Genomic DNA, 15,909 nt, shown 5'->3' on the forward strand with positions numbered 1-15,909 from the left:
TTTAATACACCAAAAAAGTTTAGGTTTCTTTTCCTTTTCAGCAAAGAAATGTAATCAATGTTAAATGACACATTCTTTATGCTATTTTAATATTTCTAGAAATTAAACAGAGGGGAACCAAGGAAGATAGAACAAAGGCCAAGGTGAATAGAACAAGAGTAATTTCTTATAAGACTTTCCTGGTGGTTTGGTAGTAAAGAATCTGCCTGTCGATGCAGGAGATGCAGGTTTGATCCCTGGAGAAGGAAATGGCAACCCACCCAAATATTGTTGCCTAGGAAAGACCGTGGACAGAGGAACATGGCAGGCTACAGTCCATGGGGTTGCAAAAGAGTTGGACATGGCTTGGCGACTAAACAACAACAATTTCTTATGTGGTAGATATATATCCATATCCTAAAATAAACACACTCCATTCCTCATTTTTCCTCTCTATAACCTATGGAAATTTCATTTAGATGATGTGCTTCATCAAGGTCATCATATACTTCATAGAAAATTGTTCAATTACAAGACATGCCATAACAAACTATAGAAACTTTGTTGTTCTCAGCTTCTAGTTTCCATTTTGGGCTTGGGTCTCATTTTCCATTGGAAAACATGTTGCATTTGTTCCTTGCATGGAAAATCTAATATCATGTAAAATATCTCAGATATTAGACAAAGAAACAATACCATGTTGGTATCTTGATGATGATCTATAAAAAGCTGAGACCAAATCTGGTTCCCTACATTGTAAAGCATTGAGTTTATTCCATAACTCAAGCTTTCTTGGTAGAACTTTGCCCGTGGGTAACCATGGAGCATATATAGTTGTTTACAGTAAGCTTCTTTACTATCATAAAATCAAGGAGTCTTCTAGAATTTAATATATTTGCCTTTGTGTTAGTCATAGTTTTTACTAATTAGCTTGCTGTTTAGTTTAGCTGACTTTTTTCTGCTTGATATAAGACTTCAATGATGTGTGAAACAGAATTGATTTACATTCTACCACAAACTCCTTAATCTGGACAACTACTCCAGATTATTCTCATGTCATTGCAACTATGTTCTCAGAATTTATTCTCAAACTAAAATTAAACTCTCACCCATATTTGCTGACAGAATAATCACCATGATGTTCACATCATATGTATATATTTATATATATTATATATACATATATATTTATATGCATACATATATAATAATATATTTCTATGTAATAATATATTCATATATTTATTATATAATATACATTTACATATAAATTATATATATATAAAAGAATTGCCATGTTGGCAATATCTGTTCATTTACCAACTTGTAGTGAAAAGAACTTTGCTAGCTTTATCTGTTATAACTTGCTTCCTTAATCTTTCACTCATTCCTGAATAGGCTGTGGTGTCACTAGAAAGTGCTTCAACTACCTTCTTTGTGGCAGAGTCATACAAAACTTCCAAGCAAAAATCTTTACTACAGTCTTCTGCCTAAGCCTCAGCAAATATATGTAATCTACATTGTAGATAACCCATACAGCACTAATATTCATATATGAAATATAATGTTTATGTGTGAAAGACTGAACATATAGTATATATATCAATACTTCTCTCAACTTTTCATTTCAGTATTTTTTCTTACAAAGAATTCCTTTAGATTTAAATATATTTCTTTACACCATGAATGCAAATCTTGCTTAAATGTTTATGATTTCATTATTTCTTTAGCCAGTACCTTTTCACTGAAGTTTTAGTACTTCTCCATCAATAATGGCCACAAAATTAAACACCATATATAAGTTATCATTTTTCCAATTAAAGTAAGTGTTAGTTTTTTTGGTCTTCCTTTCTTAGTAATCACATATTTTACTGCAACATTCAGAAAAAAATGTCTTTTCTCTTGACAAAATAAAAGAGAAAATTCAGTGAACTAGGCTCAGAAAAATACCATCTGTAAATTAAGGTTAAGCATAAACAATATAAATCTGACTTATCAAATTTTGCTAACAATGTTAAACTATAAACTTAAAATTCTGAATCAAAATGTAAAATAACTAAAAACAATGTCTGAAGTATCTAATATTAACCTGTTCTCAGATTTCTATACACTTTTGGGTTATGACTGACAAACTATCTTTAAGATATTACCCATGACTGTATGCAGCTAAACCAAAAGCAAATTACCACTCAGCTTCAGCAGCATCTGTACTGATCTATATGTTGTTAACCAAGTTGTGTTTGCTATCATGAACTTGGTTACCATTGTATGCCAACTGCTATAATGGTTTCTATATTCTTACTCCCATTTTCTGTATTTTCTTTGTATTATGTTGTTACAAGCCAATAATCAACAGCTTGCACAATGGTACTGAATGCAGAACCCACTTTGTCACTTAACCTAATTATCTATCTATCTACCTACCTATATATCTATAAGGAAAGAGAGATTGAAAGACTTATTTTAAATCTGTCGTTTGCATTATTACCTTTCATTATATGTTTTATTATAAATCTCTGTATGAATCAGACTTATTTAGCCATTGAAACCCTAGTGTTCTCTTCTATTTCCAGACGTGTGTCCTGGTATGATTTTCAGGACACATCAAGGTTAGGGTTAGCAATGCCCCTAACCTCACCTCAGAACTTTTTTTTAGTAAAGCTAAGGATATCATTTATTGCAAAGGGGTTTTTTAAACAGAAAATCTGACTGTTTCAGTATCCCCAGATTCTCTATTTAAAAAACCCTTTTGTAATAAATGATATCCTTTGTTTTACTAAAGAAAAGTTCTGAGGTGAGGTTAGGTCCCCAGTGGTTTAGCGGTAAAGAATCCGCCTACCAATGTAGGAAGACATGAGAGAGGTAGGTTCGATCCCCGGGTCTGGAAGATCACCTGGAGGAGAAAATGGCAACCCACTCTGGTATTCTTGCCTGGAGAATTCCATGGAGGAGCCTGTCAGGCTGCAGTTTACGGGGTCACAGAGTTGGACATGACTAAGCGACTTCCTAGAACACACATCAGTATCTCCTTTTCTCATCTTGATGAGAAAAACAACATTACCTTCTTAAAGGGTTTTAAAGAAAGATCAAACAAGACTTCTTCAGAGAGGAGAGGGAAAGGTGCCAACAGCAGTGGATTTCAAAGAGGAAGGTATTTAAGGGTTTTGTGAGAATTAGCACATGCCTCACTTCCTCACAGCTATCACGGAAGGTAGCGAAACTGCAGGATGCATGATTTAACAATGAACCCAGGGAGACAAGATCCAAGATATCAAGGCTCTAAACTTGGCAAAGTCTGTGCTGTCAGAGCTTGGCAGAGAGGCAGCCCAGCAGATTGCCTCCAAGGCAGCATGCAAGTCTATCAGGAGAAGAAACCAGAGACTGTTTGCCAAAATTTCCGGACCTCATTAGATTCCAAGGACCTTTACACATCCTGGCAAAGGAGAGAGGAGGTCAGTGATGAATAATATTTCCTACTATTTGGGCCAGATAGGGGCTCAGAGCAGAAATGTGACTTAGAGAAATGAAGAGGTATAGAATCTGCAAATTAATATCCACCACAATATCTATATAATAACAGCTAGCAAACAAATTTCATATTCAAGCGATTTAGACAACCTTTTTAATGCTATTGGCTATGTGACAAATGATCTCAACACATTCAACTCCTAGACAGATCTTCATGGTATTCATTCAATTATTTGCTAATTTACCAAAATAAATCAAATTTCTCCTATGTTTAGGAACTGTTTTAGGTGCCATGGATACAGCTGGGAAGAAAAGACAGACAATAGCTGCTGAGCTCTATGGAAGTTTTCCCTATTTAGACAATAAACTAGGTAGGCACAACCTGTAGTATCTTGTGTACTAAGTTGCTTCAGCCACGTCTGATTCTTTGCAACCCCATGGACTATAGCTTGCCAGGCTCCTCTGTCCTTGGGATTCTCCAAGCAAGAATACTGGAGTGAGTTGCTATGCCCTTCTCCAGGGGATCTTCCCATACCAGGGACTGAACATGTGTTTCTTACATCTCTTGCATTGGCAGGCAGGTTCTTTATCACTAGTGCCATCTGGGAAGCCCTGTGGTGTCTTAGAGTCATAAGTCCTAAGGGGGAAAATAAAGCTCTAAAGGGAAACCTGAATAGTTGAGTATAGGCTTCAATTTTAGAGAGGTAATCAGGGAAGGAGTCGCTTAAAAGGAGACATCTTAACAAAGCCCTGAAGGAGGTGCGCAGTATGGATATGTGGAGGGAAAGTATTCCAGGCACAAGGAATAGCATGTAGAAATCCTGTATTTGGGGAGATGTTTGCCATGTTGGAGGAAATGGGAAAAGGCCACTGTGACTGAAGCAGAATGAATAAGGCAAGAGGAACCAAAGATGAAACCCAAGAGGCAGTGAAGGTCAAGTCATTCAGGGCCTTGTAAGCTAGTGTAGTTTCTGGCTTTCATTCTGAGTGAGATGGGAATGATTGGAGGCATGTGCATGGAGGAGTGACATGATTTGACATATAGTTTAAAAGGTCATTCTGGTGACTGCAAACAGGGTTTTCGTTTTCCCAGCAAAATTCAGCTGCATGGATTCAAGGTGAAGTAATCACGTGATGAAAGAAAGCTTCATTATTTAATTCCTGTTCTTTCTTGGTGTTGTATTAAATTCATTCTTCTTCCAGTCTGGCCAACCAATACTGTCACTATTAGCAGACACAAAAACCACAATCTGTATTGTTGACAGGAGTGAATGACGGAAGGCTTCCTACAAAGCAACTATATTTACACTCTTTAGTTGGTTTTTCAAGGACTTGGTTCTGACACAACTGCTACTTTGGGACAATGACAGCTCCAGCCAATGCCCTGGAAGGAAATGTGCCTCTAGGTCACAGTGTTATTAGTATTTGCTGATGTATGAGAGCACAGCTCACTAATTTCTCCTCTCTTATTGAACAGTCAAGTTACTAACACAAAGGAACAAATTATTCAAATAAATCTAGTATTTTTATTCCCTTTTTTCTTCCTTTTGGTAAGTAGTCACAAATGTAGGTATTTAATTTCATTAATTGTATTTCTCAATAATATTTCTCAAATTTTTTGTGGGAAGCAGTTAAAGGAGTGCTAAAGGGAAATTTATTGCAATAAGTTCATTTATTTAAAAGGAAGAAAGATCTAAAATCACTAACTTAAGCATCTCAAGAAGCTAGTAAAATGAGGGTAAATTAAACACAAGGCAGACAGAAAAAAGAAACAATCAAGATCAGAGCATAAATCAATGATATGCAAAATAGAAAACAATAAAGAGAAACAAAGAAACCAAAAAGTTGGTTCTTTGAAATGTTTAACAAAATTGCTAAAGCTTTAGCTAGATTTTCCATGAATAAAAGTGAGAAGACATAAATTACCAAAATCAAGAATGAATGAAAGGACATCACTGGAGACCTACAAAAATTAAAAATAATGTAAGGACAAATCAAACAATGTGGTACACCATATTAACAAATTGAAAGACAAAAACCAGATGATAATCTCAATAGATGCAGAAAAACCTTTGACAAAATTTAGCACCCATTTATGATTAAAACTCTCCAAAAAGTGGGCATAGAAGGAATCTACCTCAACATAGTAAAGGCCATATATGATAAGCCTACAGCAAACATTATTCTCAATGGTGAAAAACTGAAAGCATTCCCCCAAAGATCAGGAACAAGACAAGCGTGCCTACTTTCACCACTATTATTCAACCACTATAGTTCTGGAAGTCCTCACTACAGCAATCAGAGAAGAAAAAGAAATAAAAGGAATCCAGATCGGAAAAGAAGAAGTAAAGCTCTCACTGTTTGCAGAGGACATGATACTGTACATATAAAATCCTAAAGATACTGTCAGAAAATTACTTGAGCTAATCAGTGAATTTTGCAAAGTTGCAGGATACAAAATGAATACACAGAAATAACTTTCATTTCTATATACTAACAATGAAAAATCAGAAAGAGAAATTAAGGAATCAATCCCATTCATCATTGCAACAAAAAGAATAAAATATCTAGGAATAAACTTACCTAAGGAGACAAAATAACTGTACATAGAAAATTATAAGACACTAATGAAAGAAATCAAAGGCAACATAGACAGATGAAGAGATATTCCATGTTCCTGGGTAGAAGAATCAATATTGTGAAAATAACTATAATACCAAATGCAATCTACAGATTCAATGTGATCCTTATCAAATTACCAATGACATTTTTTAAGAACTAGAACAAAAAATTTCACAGTTCATATGGAAACACAAAAGACCCTGAATAGCCAAAGAAGTCTTGAGAAAAAAGAATGGAGCTGGAGGAATCAGCCTTCCTGACTTCAGATTATACTACAAAGCTACAGTCATCAAGACAGTATGGTACTGGCACAAAAACAGAAATATAGACCAATGGAACAAGATAGAAAGCCCAGGAATAAACCCATGCACCTATGGGCACCTTATTTTTGACAAAGGAGGCAAGAATATACAATGGGGCAAAGACAGACTCTTCAATGAATGACGCTGGGAAAACTGGACAGCTACATGCAAATGAATGAAATTAGAACACTTCCTAACACCATACACAAAGATAAACTCAAAATGGATTAAAGACCTGAATGTAAGACCAGAAACTGTAAAACTCTTAGAGGAAAGCATAGGCAGAACACTCGATGACATAAATCAAAGCAAGATCCTCTATGACCCACCTCCTAGAGTAATGGAAATAAAAACAAAAGTAAACAAGTGGGAACTAATTAAATTTAAAAGCTTTTGCACAGCAAAGGAAACTATAAACAAGATGAAAAGATGACCCTCAGAATGGAAGAGAATAATAGCAACTGAAACAATTGGCAAAGAATTAATTTCCAAAATATACAAGCAGCTCATACAACTCAATACCAGAAAAACAAACAACCCAATCAAAAAATGGGAAAAAGACCTAAACAGACATTTCTCCAAAGAAGACATACAGATGGCTAACAAACATGTGAAAAGATGCTCAACATCGCTCATTATTAGAGAAATGCAAATCAAAACCACAATGAGGTATCACCTCACACCAGTCAGAATGGCCATCATCAAAAAGTCCACAAACAATAAATGCTAGAGAGGGTGTGGAAAAAAGAGAATGCTCTTGCACTGTTGGTGGGGATGTAAATTGATACAGCCACTATGGAAGACAATATGGAGATTCCTTTAAAAAAACTAGGAATAAAACTACTATATGACCCAGAAATCCCACTCCTAGGCATATACCCTGAGGAAACCAAATTGAAAAAGACACATGTATCCCATTATTCATTGCAGCACTATTTACAATAGCTAGAACATGGAAGCAACCTAGATGCCCATTGACAGATAAATGGATAAAGAAGTTGTGGTACATATACACAGTGGAATATTACTCATGCATAAAAAGGAACACATTTGAGTCAGTTCTAATGAGGTGGATGAACCTAGAACCTATTATTCAGAGTGAAGTAAGTTAGAAAGAGAAAGATAAATATTGTATTCCAACACATATATATGGAATCTTGAAAAATAGTACTGAAGAATTTATTTACAGGGCAGCAATGGAGAAACAGAAATAGAGAATAGACTTATGGACATGGGGAGAGGGGAGGAGATGGTGAGATGTATGGAAAGAGTAACATGGAAACTTACATTATCATATGTAAAATAGATAGCCAATGGGAATTTTCCTATATGTCTTAGGAAACTCAAACATTGGCTACGTATCAACCTAGAGGGGTGGGGTGGGGAGGGAGATGGGAGGGAGGTTCAAAAGGGAGGGAATATATCTATCAGTTCAGTTCAGTCGCTCAGTCGTGCCCGACACTTTGCGACCCCATGAACTGCAGCATGCCAGGGCTCCCTGTCCATCACCAACTCGCGGAGTCTACCTAAACCCATGTCCATTGAGTTGGTGATGCCATCCAATCATCTCATCCTCTGTCATCCCCTTCGCCTCCTGCCCTCATTCTTTTTCAGGGTCAGGGTCTTTCCCAATGAGTCAGCTCTTCGCATCAGGTGGCCGAAGTATTAGAGTTTCAGCTTCAACATCAGTCCTTCCAATGAACACCCAGGACTGATCTCCTTTAAGATGGATTTGTTGAACCTCCTTGCAGCCAAAGGGACTCTCAAAAGTCTTCTCCAACACCACAGTTCAAAAGCATCAATTCTTCAGCACTCAGCTTTCTTTATAGTCCAACTCTCACATCCATACATGACCAGTGGAAAAACCATAGCCTTGACTAGATGGGCCTTTGTTGGCAAAGTAATGTCTCTGCTTTTAAATATGCTATCTAGGTTGGTCATCACTTGCCTTCCAAGGACTAAGCGTCTTTTAATTTCATGGCTGCAATCACCATCTGCAGTGATTTTGGAGCCCAGAAAAATAAAGTATGACACTGTTTCCACTGTTTCCACATCTATTTCCCATGAAGTGATGGGACCAGATGCCATGATCTTAGTTTTCTGAATGTTGAGCTTTAAGCCAACTTTTTCACTCTCCTCTCTCACTTTCATCAAGAGGGTCTTTAGTTCCTCTTCACTTTCTGCCATAAGGGTGGTGTCATCTTCATATCTGAGGTTATTGATATTTCTCCCGGCAATCTTGATTCCAGCTTGTGTTCCTCCAGCCCAGTGTTTCTCATGATGTACTCTGCATAGAAGTTAAATAAGCAAGGTGACAATATACAGCCTTGACGTACTCTTTTTCCTATTTGGAACCTATGATTGATTCATGTTGAGGTTTGACAGAAAGCAACAAAATTCTGTAAAGCAATTATCCTTCAATTAAAAAATAAATAAAAAAATAATATAAGGAAACAAGCAATTGTATGCACTAAATTAGACAATTTAGATGAAACGGTAAATTCGTTAGAAAGACACAAATTATCAAAATGTAGTCAAGAAGAAAGAGTGCATCAGAGCAGGCCTGAACAAGAAATTAAAATAGTAACTTACAATTTTTCTCACAAAGAAAACCCCAGGTCTAGATGGCTTTACAGGTGAACTCTATTAAATATTTAAGGAAGAATTATGCCAGTCCTTCACCAATTGTTTCTGAAAGTAGAAAAGAAAAAAAAAACAAACACTTTACTCAATGCAGGGACTGCTCAGTCAGTTCTTAGTCACCAAGTCATGTCCAGCGCTTTGTGATCCCCATGGACTGGAGCCCACCAGGCTCCTCTGTCCATGGGGAGTCTCCAGGCAAGAATACTGGAGTTGGTTGCCATGCCTTCCCCCATGGGATCTTCCCAACCCAGGAATCGAACTCCTGAATTGCAGGTAGGTTCTTTACCAGCTGTGCTACCAGGGAAGCCCAGTAGGGATACATCTCAATGTTGAACAAGGGACTACATCACCACTTAATATATAAATGCCTCTCCAAAAAGCATCAATATCATCAGTGTCATAAAGAAAATACAATTCCACAGAGGGAAGTGGCTCTCAAATATCAGTAATAATAATGTATCATCTGGGTGGGTATAATTTCTGTTCACTCAATAGTTACTTCTCGGAACAGAGTGATGCTCAATATAATTTGTATATTAGAACAGCTGCTGCTGCTGAGTCGCTTCAGTCATGTCTGACTCTGTGCGATCCCATAGACGGCAGCCCACCAGGCTCCCCTTGTCCCTGGGATTCTGCAGGCAAGAACAATGGAGTGGGTTGCCATTTCCTTCTCCAATGCATGAAAGTGAAAAGTGAAAGGTGAAGCCGCTCAGTCATGTCCAGCTCTTTGCGACCCCATGGATTGCAGCCCACCAGGCTCCTCCATCCATGGGGTTTTCCAGGCAAGAGTACTGGAGTGGGGTGCCATTGCCTTCTCTGATTAGAAAAGCTACAGTATCTCAAAACATAGTTCATAGTCAACACAATCTGAGAATATCTGCTAAAACTGTTTATTTCCATGAAATTACACTATAATTTTTTGAATTCTGTTTCCTTCGACTTCAAGGAATTCTACAGTAGGAAAGGAGACATATCCAGTATTTTTGTAGTACAGATTTTTGCCAGAGGCAGTTTTGCTGTGCAACTAATTGGCTGAAAGGCAATTTTCTCATTAAAGATAAAATAACAGTTGACAGTTTGGTTTCAAATGGCTGACATTTTGACTTAATTTTTCCATCGACAGGGCACTCTTATTTTTATGTTATATAAATCATAGGCCTCATAATGGTCTATACAGACACAAGGAGATATAGCAGTCTTAAAATAGTAGATGATAAGAACTATGTATATGGACTTGGAAAAAAATACAGAGATAAATAAACTTACTGGAAGTGTGAAAACTACCGCACAATTGCACTCATCTCACATGCTAGTAAAGTAATGCTCAAAATTCTCCAAGCCAGGCTTCAGCAATATGTGAACCGTGAACTTCCAGATGTTCAAGCTGGTTTTAGAAAAGGCAGAGGAACCAGAGATTAAATTGCCAGTATCTGCTGGATCATCGAAAAAGCAAGAGAGTTCCAGAAAAACATTTATTTCAGCTTTATTGACTATGCCAAAGCCTTTGACTGTGTGGATCACAATAAACTGTGGAAAATTCTGAAAGAGATGGGAATAACAGACCATCTGACCTGTCTCTTGAGAAACCTGTATGCAGGTCAGGAAGCAACAGTGAGAACAGGATATGGAACAACAGACTGGTTCCAAATAGGAAAAGGAGTACGTCAAGGCTGTATATTGTCACCCTGCTTATTTAACTTATATGCAGAGTACATCATGAGAAACGCTGGGCTGGAGGAAACACAAGCTGGAATCACGATTGCCGGGAGAAATATCAATAATCTCAGATATGCAGATGACACCACCCTTTTAGCAGAAAGCGAAGAAGAACTAAAGAGCCTCTTGATGAAAGTGAAAGAGGAGAGTGAAAAAGTTGGCTTAAAGCTCAACATTCAGAAAACTAAGATCATGGCATCTGGTCCCATCACTTCATGGGAAATAGATGTGGAAACAGTGGAAACAGTGTCATACTTTATTTTTCTGGGCTCCAAAATCACTGCAGATGGTGATTGCAGCCATGAAATTAAAAGACGCTTAGTCCTTGGAAGGCAAGTGATGACCAACCTAGATAGCATATTTAAAAGCAGAGACATTACTTTGCCAACAAAGGCCCATCTAGTCAAGGCTATGGTTTTTCCACTGGTCATGTATGGATGTGAGAGTTGGACTATAAAGAAAGCTGAGCGCTGAAGAATTGATGCTTTTGAACTGTGGTGTTGGAGAAGACTTTTGAGAGTCCCTTGGACTGTGAGAAGATCCAACCAGTCTATCCTAAAGGAGATCAGTCCTGGGTGTTCATTGGAAGGACTGATGTTGAAGCTGAAACTCCAATACTTTGGCCACCTCATGCAAAGTGTTGACTTATTGGAAAAGACCCTAATACTGGGAAGGATTAGGGGCAGGAGGAGAAGGGGACGACAGAGGATGAGATGGCTGGATGGCATCACCGACTCGATGGACATGGGTTTGGGTAGACTCTGGGAGTTGGTGATGGACAGGGAGGCCTGGTGTGCTGCAATTCATGGGGTCACAGGGAGTTGGACACGACTGAGGGACTGAACTTAACTGAACTGAAAGCCAGATTGCATATTATACTAAAACATGATAACACATTAGTTTGCAGATCGTTTGGTGACCACAGTAACCCTTCCCACCCTCGAAAAACAAAGTTTACCAAGCTATGGCAAATATAAAAGATGTCAGTGGTAATGAATGAGCATTAATTATCCATTATTTTTGCTACAACAATTCAACAGCAGCTTGTCTTCTAATGCCGTCTTTACCAAATTCATCATGCAATATTATAAATTGGAGGCAAGCGAAGACTCAAGCTCTATCACGATTCTGACGCAGACAGGATTTTAGTATTTGGCATGGATTCAGGCTTGGAGAATTTGGTGAAATATAAGGACTAGGCTTGTGATAGAACATTTAAATGTAGTCCAGATATGTACTTCCAGTTACAGACATGACATATATTGATAAGAAATAACAGCATCTTTCTCTTCTGTTGTGGCTCACCTGGTAAAGAATCTGCCTGCAATGCAGGAGACCTGGGTTTGATCCCTGGGTTGGGAAGATCCCCTGGAGAAGGGAAAGGCTACCCACTCCAGTATTCTGGCCTGGAGAATTCCATGGATTGTATAGCCCATGAGGTCACAAAGAGTCAGACACGACTAAGCGACTTTCATTTTCACTTTTCCCTGTTCGTTTTACTTCAGATTTGTGGGTAAATCTAAAGAATCTTACAGAGGATCTTTTTTAATATTATAAAAATAAGATTTTTAATATTTTTGTTATTACTAAAAATTTATCCTGACTTTAGAGACTAAATCCTCAATGACTGACTTTGAGAAAGTATCATTGTTTTCTCTACAATATTCCTTAATACAACTGTAACCATGAATCTACGCACATTTTACATATATTGAAATATTGTTTGCATTTTCATTTTTCACAAGACATTGAAAACTTTTATTCTTTAATGTTTCATTATGTTCCTTTTAATGTCTCTCTTTTTGATTTTTGTTAATGTACATTTTGTTTCAAAGTTGCCTTCTGATCAATTGGTTGTGCAGAGAAACTGTAGGAAACTACTTGAGCAAAGATTCTTATTGTGAAAACACCTAGATTCTTATTGTGAAAATGCCTAGAACCAAAACAGAGTTTCTCTACAGTAGTTATTTGTGTAATCTATATATAATCCGTGCCTATGAGTGTGGTTTTTCCAGAGAAACCGAACTGAACCAATCTTTATAAATATATATATATTAAAGTGAAAGAGTTGCTCAGTCGCATCCCACTCTTTGTGACCCCATGGACTGTAGCCCGCCAGGCTCCTCTGTCCATGGGATTCTCCAGGCAAGAATACTGGGGTGGGTAGCTATTCCCTTCTCCAGGGGCTCTTCCCAACCTAGGGATCGAACCCAGGTCTCCTGCATTGCAGGTGTATTCCTTACTGTTTGAGCCACCAAGGGAAACCCATATACATATAGAAATCCCATATAAATATGTATATATTCATATATATATATATATATACACACACATACACACAGGATTTATTGTAAGAAACTGGCTCATGTAATTTTGGAGGCAAGAACTCCATCATCTGCAGTTGGCAAGCTGAAGTGCCAGGAGAACCAATGGTATAGCTCCAGTCAGAGTCCAAGTCCAAAAGCAGGGGAAGGCCAATGTCCCAGCTTGCAACCAACCCATCAGGCAGAGAGTAAATTCTCTCCCGCTCAGCCCTTTTTTTGTATTCAGGCCTTGAACAAACTGGACAAGACCCATCACATTGAGGGCAGCAATCTGCTTTACTCAGTCTATTGATTCAAATGTTAATCTCATCGAGATACAGGGACACACCTAGAAAAATGTTTAATCGGGTATCTGGGCACTCTAGTGGCTCAGTCAAGTTAACACATAAAATTAATGATTACACCCTGTCTTATCTTATCAATCTGCCTGAGATAATAAATGAGATCACAGTCATTCAACAAATTTGACAAATATTTATGAATTCCTATCATGTGTCTGTTCCCTGTGTAGGCTCTAGGAATGCAGCACTAATTAAAACAGACAACTCCTTGAGTTCTGGAGACATTAAGAAGTATATTCCCTAGTTCAGAGGTGTTGGTTTTCCACTGTCTGTGAAAGAACCTCTAGGCTCTAGCAAAGTTGTCCCACCCTAACAGAGTCCAGTTATTCCAGGGGAATAGGGTGATTTCTCTCCTCTATTTTCATTCCTAATAAAAATAGACTCTGGGTGAAGTCGTGCTGCTTGTCCTCCAGCCATGCCTGGTCATGTTTTAGCCCCAGCAGTGTACATAGCTGCAGATCAAACTGGCAGCCCAGCTCCACACATAATGTTTGAATCTGAACTACCACTTCCTTGAACAAATCAATAACAGGCTTGTTTGGCCTCCCTGAGGTTTGAAGACAAATGTGGTCGAGGTCTTGTCATCTCAGTAAAAAATCCAATTTTGTGAGTCATGATGGATCTGACAAGTTGATTCCACTCGAGGCCATTAGTTCCACAAAGTTCTCAATTTGAAAAGACTTTTCTGCAAAGTTTCTGCTATGCATTCTATGTGACTAAAATCTAAAAATTACATTTCTAGAATTTGCTTTATCTCGTTCCCATGAGCCATTCAAAAAATATATGATAATATTTAAACATCAAAGTAAAAATTTCAAACTTGATGTCTCCTTTCTGTTACACAATAAAATATCTGACTCTCAAAGTTGCCAGCAAAGAATCTCCTACTGAATGATGCAAAAGACGTGTGAGACAGGTCAGCCTCCTCTCTGGCTTGCACAAGATGCTTTTTGCCTCTTCATTACAGATGCTCCTGTGATAAGTTAACTCAACTATTCCAGGTTTATAACACATTTCTCAAATTCTTCACTGGCAAATGTGTTAACCCCTTCTAGTCTTTGTGTGCCTGTATATTGAATTTTATTTTGCCTCATTTCTGTATGGAATAGATTACCAACAACTACCATTTATTGAAAGCTAGTCATGGTTATGGGCTCCCCTGGTAACTCAGATGGTAAAGAATCTGCCTGCAATGCAGGCGACCTAGGTTCAATCCCTGGGTTGGGAAGTTCCCTGGAAGGGAATGGCACCCACTCCAGTATTCTTGCCTGGAAAATTTCATGGGCAGAGGAACTTGGCAGCGAGCTACAGTCCATGGGGCTGCAAAGAATCGGACACGACTGACCAACTAACACACAGGCATGGTTGTAAAACATTTTCACTAATCCTTATAACAACCAAGTATTATTCTTCACATATAGCAATTGAGGTAACTGTGGCTGAAAAAATAACTTCACTAATTTGCCAAGGTCACCCACCCAAACACTGTAAATTGAGGTTTAAAAAAGTTTTTGCTAAACATCTTCTGGTCCCTGTGTATACTTAGTGTGATACTTAGTGTAATAACGTATGATTCTATTACAACACAGCTGTGGTTAGAAAGAAAGAATGAAATTTTGTGGTTTAGTTAATGCTTTGGAAAGATGTTTTGAAAACCAACCTCTACACAGTTTTCTGTTCTTCTTATTGATAATGGCCTACATGAAGGAGATACAATACTATCAGCTCTCTCTCATGGATATGCACAAGGACAATTTGCACATGAGATTTTGTCCAATATGAACTCCAGCTGAAGCCAACCCTATTTGTTCTCGTTTGCCATCAGATTTTAATATATGGTCATGACTATGCTTTTATGTTTAGTAAAAATAAGATGATGTTATAATAGTGGCAGTGACACAGTACTGAATGTTGTATTCAATATTGCTATAGGAGCATTAGAATATGAAAAAACCAAAAAAGGCCAAGGTCAAAATTTTTAAGTACCCTTTGCTAATATTTACCAGGAGGGAAGTCAATGATTGGAAGGAATAGAAAAATACAGCAGGAAAAATGTACTCAAAATTATTTAAATGGGAAGTTACACAAAACTGGCTGTATTAGCACTGCTCTTGACTACTAATGTTTTTTTAACTATGGATATTAATGCTGTAAGAATTCTCACGGGTGAATCTTTAATTATCAACTGTTTAGTTGTTATTTTTCGGACTATTCAACCTATATTTCAACTGAAAAGATGATTAACGTTTTGAGTAGACTTGACTATTGTCTGATGTTTAGGTTCAGACTAATGTATTTCATAGTGTCTTATTTCTCTTCAGAAATTAATTTGTCACCAATTAATCTTTTCAATAAGCTTTTCTGCAAAAATTATTTTTTGCTTTGCAAATATAAACCACATATAACTACCCAGGGAATAAAATGGTAATAAAATGTGGAAGTTAATTTGAAACAGGACAAACAGCGGAAATCATGGCTCTCAATGTCAGTTGTTAACATCTGAAAATTCCCCCA

At 37.5% G+C, this 15,909-nt stretch overlaps 1 long non-coding RNA gene across 2 annotated transcripts in view; it reads right to left on the reverse strand.

Annotated features, from left to right (window-relative positions):
• The window catches only part of LOC145523115 (uncharacterized), a 92,943-nt gene extending 82,540 nt beyond the window's left edge, over positions 1-10,403 (reverse strand). Inside the window, exons 1-2 of one of the 2 annotated variants that reach the window (XR_014066363.1) lie at positions 10,281-10,403; positions 8,964-9,062 (exon numbers count right to left, since the gene is read on the reverse strand). This is a non-coding gene — a long non-coding RNA (uncharacterized LOC145523115). Of the gene's footprint in view, positions 1-8,963; positions 9,063-10,280 lie in introns of those variants that run through there. The other variant, XR_014066365.1, reaches the window with a different exon arrangement.
• Positions 10,404-15,909: the final 5,506 nt, after the last annotated feature.

This window comes from Giraffa tippelskirchi, chromosome 2 (genome assembly GCF_054371585.1).
Source record: "Giraffa tippelskirchi isolate mGirTip1 chromosome 2, T2T-mGirTip1v1.2.pri, whole genome shotgun sequence".
Classification (NCBI taxonomy): Eukaryota; Metazoa; Chordata; class Mammalia; order Artiodactyla; family Giraffidae; genus Giraffa; species Giraffa tippelskirchi.